This window comes from Bubalus bubalis, chromosome 14, assembly GCF_019923935.1.
Source record: "Bubalus bubalis isolate 160015118507 breed Murrah chromosome 14, NDDB_SH_1, whole genome shotgun sequence".
Classification (NCBI taxonomy): Eukaryota; Metazoa; Chordata; class Mammalia; order Artiodactyla; family Bovidae; genus Bubalus; species Bubalus bubalis.
The window spans coordinates 39,310,170-39,328,800 of record NC_059170.1 but is presented as its reverse complement, the minus strand read 5'-3'; the positions used below and the strand labels follow the sequence as shown (position 1 = coordinate 39,328,800).

Here is an 18,631-nt window from a genome sequence, read left to right as displayed (position 1 = left end):
ACTCTTTGCAAACCCATGGACTGCAGCACACCAGGCTTCCCTGTCCCTCACTATCTCCCGGAGTTTGCTCAAACTCATGTTCATTGAGTCAGTGATGCCAACCTACCATCTCATCCTCTGTCTCCCCCTTTTCCTCCTGCCCTCAATCATAGGCGAGTCAAATCAGCTGATTTGAATAGATGCACTTCTGCATCTATCTGGATTTGCCCTGCATCCAGAAGGAGGAGGAGTACCACATTGGGTCTTTGAGATGGACCCAAGAGATTTCAGCCAGCCCAGTCTCTCCATCTCACGAAGAAGTCATGTGCTATGTGTGTGCTACGTCACTTCCGTTATGTCAGACTCTTTGTGACTCTACAGACTGTAGCCTGCCAGGCTCCTTTGTCCATGGGATTCTCCAGGCAAGAATATTGGAGTGGGTCACCACGCATTCCTCCAGGGGATCTTCCTGACCCAAGGATCAAACCCACAAGGAGGCCAAGTTCAACGAAACTGGGTGGTCTGGATCTTGTACTAGAACAAGAACCCAAAATACACCAAGGTAGTTTGGGCACCCACTGTTACAGGAACTGGCCCCTAATTGGGGTGTTAATAAATCTGAGAAAAACTCTGATTTGGGGACTGTAGTTCTTTCTCATTAAAATGTGGTCCCTGGACCAGTGCCTTTGGCATTACCCAAGAATTTGTCAGTCACACAGAAACGCAGTCCCCACGCAGACCTGTGAACCCAAATCCATGTCTCAGCAAGATCCTGGGTACTTGTTTGTACACGAGAGGCTGAGAAACACTGGTGAAACTACACTTCAAGGGTGGTGAGGAGGAAAGGACCTCTTCTCAGGGGCTTTCCACGTCACAAGGCTGCTGCCTGTGGAGGGAACCCACATGACGAGACATCTTTGGGAAGTCTGAACGCCAACCTCCCCTGAACCAAAGAGTTAAAGCTGCCTGCTGCAAGTGGGTAGGAGCCAGCCCAGTGAAACCTGAAGAAGCTTGATCAGGGTAGAATGTCCACAGGCACATCTCCTTGCAGCACTACAAGGGAATCGGGCTCTTTCTGACCCCAAACTCCAAATTATCAAAAAAAAAAAAAAAAAAAAAAGGAGGAAATGTCGGTAAATCACAATAACCACCTCTTAGCTTAGTCACCATCTTGCTTGTTTGTATCTCCAACCTCCCAACAATGCTGCACACTGGGTATTATTTTCCTGATTTTATAGATGAGGAAACAGAGGCTCAGAGGAGTTGAAATCACAGGCTTCAAATCCCACAGCTTGGATGTCGGAGCTGAGTTGGGCTGGCTCGGAGTCTGGCTGCCCCCAGCTCTCCACCCAGGGTGCAGTGTCCCGAGTTTGACATCAGCTTCTGTCATTATTAGGGGCTTTCCAGGTGGCTCAGAAGGTAAAGAATCTGCCTGCAATGCCAGAGACCTGTGTTCGCTCCCTGGGTTGGGAAGATGCCCTGGAGAAGGGAATGGCAACCCAGTCCAGTATTCTTGTCTGGAGAATCCCACAGACAGAGAAATCTGGCGGGCTACAGTCCATGGGGTCATAGAGAGTCGGACAGGACTGAATCGACTAATACTTCTCTGTCATTATGGACTCCTTTCCACACAAGGGAGCAAACCAACTCAACTTTGCAAATGACTAGATTATACCCCCAATCTCAGGGCCCTTCCTGCTAAAATTGAGATGGCTTAATTAGGTCTCATTTGTTTATTTTTGTTTTTATTTTCATTATTCTAGGAGGAGGATAAAAAAAGATCTTGTTGCGATTCATGTCAAAGACTGTTCTTCCTCTGTTTTCCTCTAAAGGTTTTATAGTATCTGGACTTATATTTAGACATAGGTACCCTACCACGTGTAAAACAGACAGCTAGTGGGAAGCTGCTGTTTCAGGGAGCCCAGCTCGGGGCTCTGTGATGACCTGGAGGGGTGGGCTGGGCTGGGAGTGGGAGGGAGGCTCCAGAGGGAAGGGCACAGGTACACTTAGAGCTGATTCCCTTTCTTGTACAGCAGAAACTAACACAATACTGTAAAGCAACTCCACCCCAATTTAAAAAACTCCTTTTAGATTGAGATGGGAACTCATTTAAATGTGTTCTTCAAGGAAGACATATTCAAAAGGAAAGTGAAGAGCAGGCTTCTGAAACACCGTGTTAAATGAGGCCGAGCTCAGAACACTAAGATGTACATGTGCACAGCCCAGCAGCCTTTTACAAACATCTAACAGGACATGGCAGTGCTACGGGACTGTTAATATAGCTGCCCAACTTTGGGTAAATAAAAGCAATCTTCCCCTTTCCTCCACCCTGCAAGTAGGCCACCTTCCCCTCCAAGTGCCCTGAGGCCCTCCCTGAGGAGGCAGACAATTCACTCAACTCAAGCGAACTGGATAAGCTGGGAGCTGGGGGTGGCCACAGTTCCATTTCTGAAAGAGTCCAAATGACTTGCTTCTTAGAGAAGAAGTTAAGGGTAATGATGAACCAGTTTAAAAGCGAAGATCCAAAACCTACTAACTTTTCTCTTTGGTTTCAATCAAAGAAAACGGAAGCCATAAATTTCCCCTGAAGTCTGTTTCATAGTTGTTCCTGTGGGGCTGTAAAATAAAAAGGCAAAAATGGGTAGAAATTACTTAAAATGCAAAAGTGGCAAAGGGAAATATTGCTGTGGGTGACTTATAAATGACTTTAGAGATTTAGGGAAGCTGAATTATCCAGGCCAACTGAAAAACAGTCATTTTAATCTGAAGATGGGTAAACTCCCTGTATATTGTTCACGTATTGAAACACTCTCTTATTAAATTATAGTGTTTTATAACTGGTGAATAAAATTGGTATCATGTTTGCTATGCAAAATTCCCACTATTTTTCAAACAGATGTGTATTTTAATATGAAATTGAAATTTAATATCAAAAGCACTAAACAATAAAACCAACCCACCTAGCTTCAAATCCTCCTTAAATTATTTTTTGAATTTTGTATCTAATAACATAGCACAATAACAGTGAAACAAGATTAACACTGTGATACTATTTGTTTAGGAAACCAAGAGTGTTGCTATGGAAACAGTCATTCTGCATAACTATGGAAACAGTGACAGTGTTGTAAATAACGACGCTGAAAAGAGAACTATGTAAACTTAACATAAGAATTCTAAAAAGAATAGAGAATGAGGAGGTGGAGGGAGGAGGAATTATATTTCTTTGAAAAAGAAGCATAGTTCTATTTTTGTCTTCTGGTAGGACTTTTAAGCTAAGTTTTCAAAAGCTTCATTTGACCCCCTCGATCCGTTAGTTTCTGTCATATTAACTGACAAAATCGTAACTTTATGTTTTTAATTTTGTTTTCTGTAACCTATTTATAGTTTATAAGAAAATTCACTAAAAACTGTTTTTGATTCAACTTCACTTTGATAGCATTTTATAGACCAAGTTACTTTTCATAAAAATGTTAAAAAGAAAGGAAATCACAGAAAGCATATTTAATTTATTACACTTGGAGATTCTAAAATAATTTTCTTAAAGACTTGCATATAGTATTTACCAAATACAGTTTTCAGTTGGGCTAGTAAAAGAAAATTACTTTTTTCTAAACATACGAATGTTTGAAACCATACATTGAATGCACATTATTCTTGGTTGACTTTCAGCTCGTTCCCCGCCTATATCGTGTCCCACTAGAAGGAAATGATTATGTCTTACTCACCTTTTCAGTTCCCCGGATATCAGCTAGACAGCCAGGTGACCAGGAAATAACCACATACTGTGGAATGAGTGTATATACCATTAAAGAAGCAATCAAATGTAAAACAATATAATGTCCTAAAACAGCAAAAGGCAGAATGGTGCCAACTTCCTGGAGTGATTCCATGAGGCTGCCCAGTTACCAAGGTGAGAGGCTGACCTGATCTCACTGAAAAGGTAATGATGGTAACTCAAAGACCATGAAACAAGGGAAGCAACTTCAAGAACGGAAGGAAGCTGAAGCTCAGCCATTAAAAGCAGGTGAAAGGTGCATGGTCTGTTTTTACTGAGCAAAACCCAAGACTCACAGGGTGTCCTGAGATTTCATTATCTCATGGGTTTGCCACCACCATGAAAGGTGAGACAAAGACGGACATAGGCATCCCTTTGGATCTAAGAGCTGTGTTTACTCCCAAACTGTTGTTCCCCAAGTCTTATGAGAATTTAAGTTCATGTTCAAGCACTCCTGTATATCCTGGCATTTTTTTTATAACTCTAGAATAATGATTTTTTTAATTTGGAATTCTGTCACTTTTGATCTAAATTACTTCCTTACTCCAAATACAGACACAATATTGGTTAGGACTTCATCCTTTGGATTTGTGGGGCGAGGGGGGAAGGATGATATAGCAGTGTTACCCCTGCTTTGTTCTTTATGGTTTAAAGAACTGGAAAAAATATAAAAATGCAGTTGTTAGTTAAGTGCTGGTATAACCACAATAGAGTGTTGCACATTCATTCAATATTTTTCAAGGTTCTTCCAAAACACAGAAAAGGCCTTGGATATATGATAAGTAAAGAAGTCACATATAATAGTGTATATGTACACAGCATATTGATAACCTCTTCCCAAGAAAAAGGGCAGTAGGTATATTTGATTATTTTTTCTGGCCTGCTGTTCCATATTTTCTAATATTGTATTTTCCAATATTACAATTGGAAATATTATAATATTATTGCAATAATATTACAGTAATACAATACTATATTTTCCAATATTCCTTTATGCATGCTGCTGCTAAGTCACTTCAGTCGTGTCCAACTCTGTGCGACCCCATAGACAGAAGCCCACCAGGCTCTCCTGTCCCTGGGATTCTCCAGGCAAGAACACTGGAGTGGGTTGCCATTTCCTTCTCCACTTTATGCATATGGGTTACTTATTTTTTAAGGATAAAATAAATATAATCATTTCACAACTTGTACATAAATCATACCATCATGCCATGTGCCTTAAATACACACAATTTTTATCTGTCAGTTATATTTCAATGAAGCTGAAAAAAGTGTCACTTTTTCCTGAGACAAATGGTGAGCAGTAGCACAGTATGCCCCATGAGAAATGGTGTCTGTCCTTCATTTGTATCGAACCTGTATTTCTACTGAGCCGCAGACAAGTTTTGAGAGGTTGAGTGTGTGTTACCAAAATGGTGACCTACGTATTGGGGAAAAACAATAATAATTTGTTGTTGGCCTTCTAGACAGTACAAGATGTCTCAGACAGACAGCTGTACATTGGCTTTTATTAATTTGAAGAGCTCTACACACAAAATAAGCAGACTGTTCTTTTATCAGTTCTCTATCCAATTACTCCAAGGCTCATTTTTAAATGTGACATCAACCTTTCCTTTTGTACCTTAATTACTGCGATCACATCATAGAATTACTCACTTTTAATTTTTAATTCAATGAGTGATATCCTTAATAAGCACACATGGCCTAGATAAACCTCCTCTGTTCTGATTGGTGCAGGGAGAGATGTGTAAGAAAGCATTGGGAGGTGGTTAATGTCAACACAGGGATCAATAGCTTGCAGCAAACCAAGGGTTGAAAGAAGGGTGAGTTACAGTGCATTTCACAAGTATAGAATATCCAAGAAGAAATCTTGCCTGGCAGTAGGGATGACTAATTATTTTTAGTAGCGCATTGCAATTTTGAAGTTTCAGAATGAGTCAAATTTCCATTGTGGTTTTAAGCAATTGCCCCTGTCTCACTGTCTCTAATATTTAAACTTATATTTCAGGAATTCCCTCAGAGGAAAGTAAAATTATGATGAGGTTTTATTCTGCACCATAAAAGTAGAGTTTTCATGAGCTGTTGAAAAGAAGCTACAGTTATGATATGTCATAGCAAATATGGGCATGCAGTTATGCCTACTAATAGAAAATTAAAGAAAAAACTCACAAAACAGGCCAAAGCTATATTTAAAGACAACCCAAGTCAATTATTAAATAAAGTTCCTTTTCACTTTCACTAGTGATTGTACATTGAAAATGAAGTTGAGTTTCATAAGCTTTACAAATAGCAAGAAATGTTTCCTTCTTTAAGTATAAAATCCAATTTTTATTTAATGATTCTAAACGATAAAGTCATTCCTAGGCAATAAAGACCTTGCCATAGGCATGTCCTGTGTGTTGACTTTTAACAGCAATTATAGATTGCTATGGAAGTAGCAAAATTACATTTTGCAGTTTTGGTTTTCTGTTGTTGCTTGAAATGGTACGTAAAGAAACACACACCCTCCTGAAAATTTTGAGCCTGGTGATGACCTTCTCCTCCCTGACACCACCTAAGACTCTCACTTACCAGGGGGTCATTTCCACCATGCTGTGTCTCCTTGGATAGCCAGTGAGAACACAGGACATTATTAGTCAGAAAAGAGATGGGGTCTCAGCTTTTGGTCTTTCTTTTCTTAAGATTTTTTTTTTTTTTTTTTTTTTTTTGATGCAGACCATTTTTAAAGTCTTTATTGAATTTGTTACAATATTGCTTCTGTTTTGTTTTTTTGGCCACCAGGGATGTGGAATCTTAGCTTCCCAGCCAGGCATGGATCCCACACCTCCTACATTGAAAGGTGAAGTCTTAACCATTGGATCACCAGGGAAGCCCCTTGACTTTTGTTCCCAGCGTCCATCCCCCAAGCTACCGGCTTTGGGTTCTTCCTCTAGATTCATTGGCACCCTTCCTCTTTCTTTCACTCTAAGCAGTGGGACTTTTTGGAGGTTTCAGTCTGTTTCTCTTGGTCCTCTGATTCCTGATAGCATTTACAGTTTGAATCACTCTAGGGCCTTCCCCTGAGGATGCACCTGTGGTTGCTCAGTGTTTCAGGGGGATCGCTCACTACGTTCACTGTCAGCACCTGATGGGTGTGGATTATGTCGGACATGGTTTTTGACTCTCTGGGTGTCCAGCGTATTTGTCTGCTGGGGCTACCATAACAAAGAAGCACACATCATGTGGCATCAGCAACTGACCTCTAGTGTCTCATGGCTCTGGAGCAGCCCCGGATCCAGGTGTCAGCAGGTGATTCCTTCTGAAGGTTCCACAGGAGAGTCTATTCCAGGTCTCCCTCCTGGTGCAGGTGCTGTCGTGGCAACCTCAGCCGTCCCTCGGCCTGTAGACGCATCCTCCAGTCTCTGACTGTGCTGTCACATGGCCTTCTCCCCCCGTGTATGTCCTTGTCCTAATCTCCTCTCTTTAGAAGGAGGACACTGGTCTTGTTGGATAAGGACCCTCCCCATGACCTCATTAACTTAACTTCCCCCAGCCCCAACCCCGTGAGACCCTATCTCCAAATCAGGTCACATTCTTAGATAGTGGGGTTAGGATTTAACACAGGAAATTGACACAGTTCAACCCACAAACGGAGGAGCCTGATGGGCTACAGTCCATGGAGTCACCAACAGTCAGACAAGACTGAGCGACTAAGCACAGCACAGCCCATTACATCTAAGTGAAGCCTGCAAATGACTGAACTGACGCTCACAGAGTCCTCAGCATGATCAAATGCTGAGATTTTAGGCTGAAAAGCAAGATCGAAAACTTGTTTTTATAAGGCTCTAGTTGTTGAAAATTCTAGCTTGTCTACATATTTGGTTTGGAGTTTGGGGGACTTAATCAAGCATCTTTCTTCTTTCCCCTCATCCTACCTCACTCAGGATGACAAAAGCAGAAATCATGACCTTTGCTTTCACATTCATCTGTTTGACACAAAAAGAAGACAGATGTTTCTTTCTCTGTTTTCATTTTTAAATCTCACAGCCTATCTTAATTGGTCATTCTAGCAAAACCAACACCAGATCTGAAGTCAGGAGAATTCACTTCTACTTCTTTTTCCTACTCAAAGTCATCATGAGAGGCAGAATAAAATTAAGTCTTTTCTTTAATCCAATTTATTTTATCTAAGAGTTAATGAGTTCACCTGGGTTTAAGGAGATTTGTAATGGATTTTCAAATCCTTGCTATTATTATTTTTATTATAATGTTGGATTATTAATACCAAGCTAAAAATGTCACTGGATATGCAAAATGAAGTGAGAAGTATCACTTGGCTTTTAAGAAGTACATTATAGAAACAGTCCATTAGGGAAATAATCTCAGGTTATAGCCAGCTCTCAAAAGGCTGGGAAAAAAGATTTTAAAATCAAGGCACTTGCAGCCCATTATGACAACTAAATTGGTAAAACATACTAAAATTGCAGCATAATAAGTGCTCCTCAGAGAATACTGACAAATTGTATTAATAGTGTATTTCCCAAAAAGTGAAAAAAATCAAAGAGTCGATTGAGGTTGAAATGACCACTGTCCAACGACATTAATGAGGATGGATGCAGCATCTGTGAACATTGCAAAAAATAGGCTGGAGGGGATGCTCAGTCCTAAAGTGAGGGTTACCCGATGGCCATGCGCTGACCTTCCAAACAAGCGGCAGAAGTGCCGAGTCATCACCCAGGGCTCTGCTCACAGTCTCAGGAACATGAGAGCAGGCCCTTTCCTATCTGCAAGAAGGCAGGCTCCAGTTGTCCGCAGGGGTCAGTGAGATGTGGGTCAAGGGCAAGAAGAAACCAGAAATCCTCACCCGGAAGCCTGGGGGCAGAGTAGGCCTAGGACAGACACAGGCAGGTGGGCAGGAAGAGCCGAGGTGAACACTTGTGCACAGGGAAGGCTGCAGCCATGCTACATCTGGGATACACAGTGCTTCTGCTCAGACAGATGTAGTGCTCCCACTCAGGCAGAGGCAATGCTCCCACTCAGACAGATGCAGTGCTCCTGCTCAGACAGATGCTGACAGCTGAGGATCACAGCTCTGTCAGCCCACAGAAGTGGGAGCTGCAGGTGTGGGTGAGTACCAGAGGGATGCAAAAGGAAAATAAAGTGGAGTGAGCATGACTTTCTGCATTCACAAGCGTGTTTTCTCTGGCTCAAACACGAAGTCATCTGTGCGTGTGTGTGTGTGAAATCCACCTATACAAATCCCCAATGCACTTCCTTCATTTTTACCTTCATTTTTTCATTGAGTCACATAGTTTCAAATTCAAAAGATAGAATGAAAAGGAATTAGAAAATTTCTCTTTTGGAAAGATTTTGGGATTGAATTTCAGACACAAAATGACTTCAGAGTCACACTTCGACTTCTGTTTGTTTGTTTTTGCTAGAAGTCAACATTCCCCCAGTGAATCACCAGCCACCACTAAGAACCATGCAAAGACTGGGCTTCAAACAAAGGTTATTAATTCCCAAGTCCTGAAGGTTGGGAGGGCTCTAAAACACCCACAAGAGAGTTCCAAACTGTTTTGAGCAAGCGAGACATCCCTGGCCCAGGATGCAAATTTTCTGGAATTTTCTTAACAAGTCTGAAGATTCAGGCAAAAGATGTCATAAGACTTAGAAATATAGCCTTTGGCAAATCTATCACTCCATTAATTCAATTAATTGTAGCTGGCATTTGTATTATCCACTGAATTGCTGGTTTTTTTGGATGACTGCTTTGATTGCTCAAATAAAACTAAAAAAGAAAATACTCTTTGGCTTTTATTTGCTCAGAGTAAAGTGCAAAACTGCTCATCACACTGTTCATATCAAAATACAATTTTATACTCAACTCTTTCCTTCCCCATGGCTTATGACAGTGGAAAACTTGGGCAAATACCCTCGTGAATTAACCTGTGGAACTTTGCTCTCATCAGTGTGCAAGATGACAAATAGGTGGTTCCTTTAGTGATATAATCACCTTTTTCTTCTCTGTGTTCAATGAAACCCCAAAAAGAAAAAATCATTACTAAGGATTCTTTTAGGGAATGATCATATAGTGGAAGTGACAAATAGATTCAAGGGATTAGATCTGATAGACAGACTGCCTGAAGAACTATGGACGGAGGTTTGTGACTTTGGACAGGAGGCAGAGATCAAGACCATCCCCAAGAAAAAGAAATGCAAAAAGGCAAAATGGTTGTCTGAGGAGGCCTTACAAACAGCTGTGAAAAGAAGAGAAGTGAAAGGCAAAGGAGAAAAGGAAAAATATACCCATTTGAATGTGGAGTTCCAAAGAATAGCAAGGAGAGATAAGAAAGCCTTCCTCAGTGGTCAATGCAAAGAAAAAGAGGAAAACAATAGAATGGGAAAGACTAGAGATCTCTTCAAGAAAATTAGAGAAACGAAGGGAACATTTTATGCAAAGATGGGCGTAATAAAGGACAGAAATGGCATGGACTTAACAGAAGCAGAAGATATTAAGAAGAGGTGGCAAGAATATACAGAAGAACTGTACAAAAAAGATCTTCATGACCCAGATAATCACGATGGTGTGATCACTCACCTAGAGCCAGACATCCTGGAATGTGAAGTCAAGTGGGCCTTAGAAAGCATCACTACGAACAAAGCTAGTGGAGGTGATGGAATTCCAGTTGAGCTATTTCAAATCCTAAAAGATAATGCTGTGAAAGTGCTGCACTCAATATGCCAGCAAATTTAGAAAACTCAGCAGTGGCCACAGGACTGGAAAAGGTCAGTTTTCATTCCAATCCCAAAGAAAGGCAATGCCAAAGAAGGCTCAAACTACTACACAGTTGCCCTCATCTCACAGGCTAGCAAAGTAATGCTCAAAATTCTCCAAGCCAAGCTTCACTTGTATATGAACCGTGAACTTCCAGATGTTCAAGCTGGATTTAGAAAAGGCAGATGAACCAGAGATCAAGTTGCCAACACCTGTTGGATCATCGAATATGGGAGAGAGTTCCAGAAAAAACATCTACTTCTGCTTTATTGACTATGCCAAAGTCTTTGACTGTGTGGATCACAATAAACTGTGGAAAATTCTTCAAGAGATGGGAATACCAGACCACCTGACCTGCCTCCTGAGGAATCTGTATGCAGGTCAGGAAGCAACAGTTAAAATTGGACATGGAACAATGGACTGGTTCCAAATAGGAAAAAGAGTACGTCAAGGCTGTATATTGTCACCCTGCTTCTTTAACTTTTATGCAGAGTACATCATGAGAAACGCTGGGCTGGTTGAAGCACAAGCTGGAATCAAGATTGCCAGGAGAATTATCAATACCCTCAGATATGCAGATGACACCACCCTTATGGCAGAAAGCGAAGAAGAGCTAAAGAGCCTCTTGATGAAAGTGAAAGAGGTGAGTGAAAAAGTTGGCTTAAAACTCAACATTCAGAAAGAAAACTAAGATCCTTGCATCCGGTCCCATCACTTCATGGCAAATAGATGGAGAAACAATGGAAACAGTGACAGACTATTTTGGGGGGCTCCAAAATCACTGCAGGTTGTGACTGCAGCCATGAAATTAAAAGATGCTTGCTCCTTGGAAGCAAAGGTATGACCAACCTAGATAGCATATTACAAAGCAGAGACATTACTTTGCCAACAAAGGTCCATCTAGTCAAGGCTATGGTTTTTCCAGTGGTCATGTATGGATGTGAGAGTTGGACTATAAAGAAAGATGAGTGCCAAAGAATTGATGCTTTTGAACTGTGGTATTGGAGAAGACTCTTGAGAGTCCCTTGGACTGCAAGGAGATCAAATCAGTCCATCCTAAAGGAAATCAGTCCTCAATATTCATTGGAAGGACTGATGCTGAAGCTGAAACTCCAATAGTTTGGCCACCTGATGCAAAGAACTGACTCATTGGAAAAGACCCTGATGCTGGGAAAGATCTAAGGCAGAAGGGGATGACAGAGGATGAGATGATTGGATAGCATCACCAACTCGATGGACATGAGTTTGAGTAAGCTCTGGAGTTGCTGATGGACAGGGAAGCCTGGTGTGCTGCAGTCCATGGGGTTACAAAGAGTCAGACATGACTGAGTGACTGAACTGAACTGAACTTGAGCTCAGGGGACAGAATACCACTGGACATCCCGGATTCCATCCCTGACCCACAATTTCTTTCAGTCCTGTGACTGGAGGTTGATATAACTTCCCTGTATCTGGTTGTATCATCAGTGAAGTGGGGAAAGTAAAAGAACATCCCCTTGCTTGGCTGTTGGAAGAAGTCAACTGAATACCAGATACATAAGCAAAGTGTCTGGCACATAGGAGCCCTAAATTCATGTTAAGTGGTTTTATTCTTTTGCTTTAGATCAGTCATTTATGTCTTTTAATCATTAAAAGAGTTTTCTATTAATGCATTTACTTAGGACCTTTTAGAACATAGGTCATGGTAGGCTTGTGACCGCAGTAACAAGTAACTGTCCCATCAACCTCAGAATGAGTTTTCTTGGGGTATAAATTCAGTTAATTTGCCTGCCAGCTTCTGTGCAAAGAAGAAAAGTGTTTGCTCTGGAATAAGGCAACTCTGGCATCAACTCTCCATCTACTGCCAACCAGAGAGGCGATATTCCACAGATCAGGGAATTTCTCAATTCCTTTCTCATCCTGGGTCCACACAAGTAACTGAGGATAGGATAGAATTGGCTCATAAGGTTATTGTATGGATGAATTTTGAAACTGTCACCCCCGGAACACAAGGAGCTCTCAACAAATGTCAACTGATAATTTTTTATTATTAAATATTTCCCTCTACTCAAGACCTTGACCAAAAGATACATTTTCTGTGACGCTTCCTCCAAAAACCTACCTTGATTCCTTGAGTGTTTACTTCTGAAATGACTCTGTGTTTTGATGCATTTGGAATATCATTCAGTTGCAAGTTACAGAGAGTGCAATTAATAGAGGCATTTACGATTGAGGCTATATTTAACTCGCATAAAAATAAGTACCGAGGAGGAGAGTTCACAGCTAATGAAGCTTCGCAGTTAATATCTTCAAGGATCAGCTTCCTCCTCTCATTTCTGACCCCTCCTCCCTGCCCTCTAGGGTTATTCTCATGGTTCTAGGATGCCTGAAGCTGACATGGCAGAAGTTTTTAAAGCAATTATCTAAATAATCAGTCCAACAGTCTGAGCAAAGCTTCCAACTGTCTCTATGGTTTGTTTTGCCCTGTGTTGTGGAGGAGGAGACTGTGGCCAAAACCACTGAGTTGATTAAGTCTTTGCTTCTCCTAGCTGTGCTTTGCGGAGATGCAGCTGACAGCATCGGTCAGGTGGGGCTCAGGCAAGTCACACAGCCACCAACTTGTGATGTGGCCTTTTCGCTCAGATGTCATAATTTAAAGTAAAGGCGGCAGAGTAGTTTTTTAAAATATATTTGCAAAGTATAGATACTGATAACATCACAGATAAAACATTTCTGAACATGAGTGTTGATTAAGCAAATGTCCCCCAAATATCTTCTGAACTAAAGCTGATTTTTACACGTAAATAGAAAAGGTAACTCATGATTCCGTAACACACATCTAGCACTTTAAATTAAGGAGAGGGTCGTTTTAGGTTAGAAAAGTGAATGAAAAATGCTTTGGGATTATTTTTTGACACACAGTCTTTCTGTACAAAGAATTAAAAATTATTAATCCCTTGGAGCTTCAGTTCTTGTGGCTTGACTTTCCGATCAAGTCCAAGGTATCATCATTAATTGAAAATTCTGCACCACATTAAATCAAGTGGCCCAGAGTAGAGTTTAGTTTATTTCACCCAGAGCGAAAAAAGGAACACAAAGTAGAAAGGAATCATTTCTGGTTCAAGGGATTTTCCCCCTTTTCTACAAAACAGAGATTGAATAATCATAAAGAAGAGAGATCTAGTATCAGATAATTTAATGGGATTGTAATATGATTGATAAAATGGCCTTTGTTCAAAGAAAATTAAGCAAGCTTTTCATAGACTCTGGTGTCCTGGGCCCCGTTCTATGTCCACATGCAGGCTAAAGGGCAGGGCTGAGGTAACCCTCTCTGGATCATTCCAGGAGAAAAATAAACTGCACATTCATATCGCCAAATAGACAGAAATTTTGTGCATAATTATCCCCATGTTTCTTTGCCAATTCTGAAGCCAAAGTAAAAACAAACTATTGCAACATATCAGGTCCAATTTAGCTCATCATCTCTCAGACTAGTTAATCAATCAGCAAATATTACACTTTATAGTGTGAGAAATATACTTGGCTAGTACCCGAGGGGTGCAAATCATGATACGGCCTGTTACTGGAGCTTCTAATCCAGGTGGAAGGCAGGAATGATGTAGAAGGCCCAGAACACCTCCCAGCAGAGGGCAGGTGGGGAGAGCAGGGCTGGCCCCTCAGAGGGAGAGGCCCTCCGTGTCCAGGTGGGCAAATGGGCTTTGTCCCCGTCAGCTCAGCTGGCTTAGCTGAGTTCTACACTCCAGGCAGCATAAACAACAGGACTTTGTCTCTCACGGTTTTGGAGGCTGGAGGCCCAGCCGAGTGCCGGTGAGTCGTCAATTCTGGGCTTGCAGATGGCTGCCTCCTCACTGTGTCCTCATTCACAGAGAGGAGAGAGACAGAGGGAGAGAGACAGACAGACAGAATGGGAGGTCGGAAACGAAGTTCTCTGCTCTCTTAACCTGAGGACTCTAACCCTATCACATGAGAAAACCTCTCTGGTCACCTCATTTAAACTTCACCACCTGCATAGAGGTCATTGTTCAGTCACTCAGTCGTGTCAACTCTTTGCAACCCCATGAATGGCAGCATGCCAGGCCTCCCTGTCTATCACCAACTCCCAGAGCTTGCTCAAACTCATGTCCATCCAATTGGTGATGTCATCCAACCATCTCATCCTCTGTCGTCCCCTTCTCCTGCCTTCAGTCTTTCTCAGCATCAGGGTCTTTTCCAATGAGTCAGCTCTTCGCATCAGGTGGCCAAAGTATTGGAGTTTCAGCTTCAGCTTCAGTCCTTCCAATGAATATTCAGGGCTGATTTCCTTTAGGATGGACTGGTTTGATCTTCTTGATGTCCAAGGGACTCCCCACCCCCCAAACACAGGCACCTCGATATCTGGGCTCCAGGACAATGCTCTCAGTCAAGAGAACCCTGAGGAGGACCCACCTGGACCGGCACTTCATGCATATCACCTGAGCCCCAACCCAGCTTCTCGGCTCAGTGACCATGCGAGGAGGCACCAACCTCTTCCTGGGTTCGGCTTTGATGGTCCCTTCTAAATAATTTATCTATTTGTGCTCCAACGAGCTCTTATAGGAAAGCAGATCAAAACAGAGTTGTTCAGTTTGTGAAACAGATGAGGGGTGGGGAGATGAGGAGGCTTAGCATCCACCTGGTGCACTAACTGTCCTGGGGATCAACACACTGCCACAGCAGAGTCTCAGATTCCAGATAAGTAGTAAGAGCACCATAATTTGTCAACAAGGAAGGAAGACATGCAAAGTGACAAATCTCTTCTGGGCCTTGAAGTATTTGAAATTACACCCCCCCACCCCCAAAACACACACACCATCCTGCAATGTAATATTTAGACCGAAGTTCGCCCGAAGAAGTCATTGCAAAGCATAGAAAATACCTTCTAAAAAAAAAAAGTAGAGTCCCATGGATTTCCAGAGACTTAAAAATTCCAATGGCCTTTTATCAAGAAACCAGAGTGAAGAAGCACTAAGACAAGGTCTTGCCATGAGAGCCCATGTTGATCTCCTGCAAGCTGACCTCTGCCATGGGAAGGTATGTGGAGTCCCGCTGCCAGGGCTGGTGGCAGGCCTCGTGATGACCCAATGGTACCCTGTTGGGAAGTGGTTGGCTGATGTTCTGGAATGTCGTCTGTGGCTGTTCAGTGAATTCTTTCCTCCGGGCAAACAAGCTGGCTCTAGAAGTAATCACACGTGGCCATTTATTCCCATTAGCAACCCCAAACAAGCCAGTGGCCTTACCCAAACGGCAGGGAAGCCTAGGTTATTTTTAAATGCACTCAGTTTAATGTTTCATAATTCGTGATTTCCCAACGACAAAAATAATTAATGGCACAGCTGTTAGAGTTACAAGAGAATTCAGAAGAAGGAACGCCAAGTAGGGAGAGAGGCAATAGAGGGCAAGTTACGTGTTATTACAATGTAAATATTGTAAATGAGTGAAAATAATGAAATCCTAGTTAGAGGAGCCTGTTTCCACCGCTGCAAAGGCCACATGGGATTGACAGACACACCCTAGTACATACAGAACAGGTAAACAACGAGGACCTCCTGTATAGGGCAGAGAACTAGATTCAGTATCTTGTAACAAGCTGTAATGAAAAAGGATGGGGAAAAGTAGCTGATGACTAGATAGACAGATGTATAACTGAATCAGTTTGCAGTGCACCTGAAACATTGCAAATCAATTATACTTTAATTTATACTTAATTAGTTTATACTTTAAAAAAAAAGTCCTTGTAAAATCTAGTCTAAGAAATGAGCTACGACTTTGGGTGATATTCAGCGGATTGTGTTGATCAAATGTTTTTCTCCCAACAGGGTTCTCGGACTTTAAAAAATAAATATGCTCCAAACAGGCTTGGAGGAATGTGTTTGTAAAGGCAGCCTGATTGTAAAACAGATAAAAGAGCTAAAGACAGCCAGTCAAGGAGAAGGAGATCTCTTGCTTTCCCAAGATGGCAGTGGCCTCTGAGTCAGTTCAAGTCCACCCAACTTGGCTGGAAATCCCCCAGCCCAGTGAATCTAGACTGTCCATCAGTATGGAGGGGGTACCCCGCACTTTCCACACAGATGTCCCCCAGATGTCCAGAGTAACAGCTGTAATGTCACCAGTAAAACATGTCTGGTAGAAAATAAAAAGGAAAGTTGATGTTGATTCCACATTTCAGTTAATGGGAAAATTTCCATCATCTTTATTCCTGATTCCATCACAGGAATTCTTTCTTATGAGTAGCATCTGAAATCAGCAATGGTTAAGGATAAAAATGGACCTGACTTTTAATGTTTGACATTATTTCATAAAGAAATTTGCTTTTTCATAGTCCTCGTCGCTGACAAGACAGTGTTACCGTCAGTTTTCTTTTAAAAAACTCGCCGCATATAACCTGAGGGAATCATGACTTACCTGGGCGATTGTTGTTTCTCGGACAATCCCTTTCATCTGTAAATGAGGAAATGAGTCAGCTTTACTAAGTGCTACCTCATCACTGGCATTCTGTAATTTATCAGGGATGGGAACGCATTTTGTTACTCACAGAAGCCTGGATCACCAAGCGTACAGGTCACTGTGGAAATCTGCTCTTCAAACAATGACAGGTTCTGTTGTCAGAGATCTTAACAGTCCCTCTGATTGGAAAAGTGCCTGGCTGGTCACAAGACAGCATGACTCATTACCGCTCCGCAACTTCAGCTGTACACAAGGCTAAAAGAATAAACCACCTCCCTGATGTCATCTCTTTTCTATGTATCTTTAACATAGTTTAGATAGAGGTTGTTGAGTAAGACGCAAAGCTTTCAGATGAGAATGCGTCTGAAATACTTAGGGAGAGAAAACACCAGACACGGTCCAGGAATTCTGGGTGTGTGGTCTTTGCTGATACACAGCCATCCACAAGGTTTCAAGACCTATAAACTAGTCACCTGGTTGGTCAAAGTTTAACTCAATTGAAATATTTTAGGCTTAAGTAATCATTTAAGAATGTTGAGTTTCCAGTACAGATTGAGGTACTTTCTCATTTCCAGTTACTGGGTATACAAACTTCTTATACAGAGACTACCTAAATGTGCTTCAGTGTCAAGGAATATGCGAACAGTGGTTGTATGTGAGTGGTGAGGATTATCAGTAACTTCTTATCTTCTATTCTTTCCCAGTTCTTTAAAGAGCAGGGATTGCTTTCATAGTGACAAAAATTAGACAGAAAAAAAAAAAAAGTTTCACGTTTCCTCAAAGGTGGCTCCTTGAGACAAAAAAAACACAAAAGCTAAAACAAACCAAAGAAGTAAATTGACGACTACCTCATGTCTTTTATTACAATGTCAGTAAGACTGCAATGACCAAAAATGAGATCACTGTTTACCTCATTACACGAGTGGTCCCTGAAGAGCAAGAGTGAGAGGGGTCCCATATTCATTAGCTGTTGTAATGCTGGCAGCAACCTCTTCTAAGAAGCTGGATCACTCATTCTGGTAAAAGTCAGCCAAGAAGAAGAACGTGTACAAGGCACTGGACGGCCAAGATGAAGGAAGGATTTTTAATTAAGCTGATGACGCCACTACTTCCTCAGGGTGGCTTTATTTAGAAAATGAGAGAACAGCAGAGAAAGGGGTGTTGCTTTAGGATCGGTTTGGTATCACGTGGAAAAGTTATGTTTCTTTCACACTTAGCCAAGCATTGTTTAACTTCCCTTTTTTCTTCTTTTCTCCAGCATTGCCTGTTTGTGTCTTAAGAAAATATAGAAGCTTTGTCAGATGCCCACAGAAGTCCAGAATTGTAATAAGACGGCACTGCCCACTGTCAGAGGGCATCCTGAGCCATCTCTGAGGCTCTGCCTCTGCATCTCGAGGGTGAGTGTCCTGAGCTCCTGACGTCTGTGACAACATCTGTTCTCCCTGCCGTGTGCCTCACTTCTTCCTAAGCTAATGGTTATTTATCCTCAGCTTTCAGCTGCCATCCTTACATCCACGGAGTAGAATGGATGATTTTAACCTTGAGTAATTACCAGAAAAGAAACCCTTGCAACCAAAGATTGCCATCAAGAGGCCAGGACCGTTCATACTGACTGCATAAAAAACAATAGAAAGGCCCCAAAACGATAATTAAATGTA

At 41.8% G+C, this 18,631-nt stretch overlaps 2 long non-coding RNA genes across 5 annotated transcripts; one reads left to right on the top strand and one right to left on the bottom strand.

Annotated features, from left to right (window-relative positions):
* Window positions 1-1,919: 1,919 nt before the first annotated feature.
* Window positions 1,920-18,053, bottom strand: LOC102389993. 4 transcript variants are annotated; one of them, XR_006544544.2, is made up of 7 exons: window positions 17,884-18,053; window positions 17,062-17,172; window positions 16,932-16,967; window positions 7,669-7,719; window positions 6,994-7,133; window positions 3,705-3,761; window positions 1,920-2,595 (listed from the first exon to the last, which is right to left on the bottom strand). It is a non-coding gene; the product is annotated as an uncharacterized LOC102389993 (long non-coding RNA). The 4 variants fall into 4 exon arrangements; XR_006544545.2 differs by lacking the exon at window positions 7,669-7,719 and having other exon boundaries at window positions 17,884-18,049; XR_003103140.3 differs by lacking the exons at window positions 1,920-2,595; window positions 3,705-3,761; window positions 6,994-7,133; window positions 7,669-7,719 and adding an exon at window positions 15,445-15,702 and having other exon boundaries at window positions 17,062-17,228; window positions 17,884-18,042.
* A 183-nt stretch (window positions 18,054-18,236) lies between these two features.
* LOC123329208 lies at window positions 18,237-18,631 on the top strand. Its single transcript, XR_006544546.2, has 2 exons — window positions 18,237-18,370; window positions 18,464-18,631. It is a non-coding gene; the product is annotated as an uncharacterized LOC123329208 (long non-coding RNA).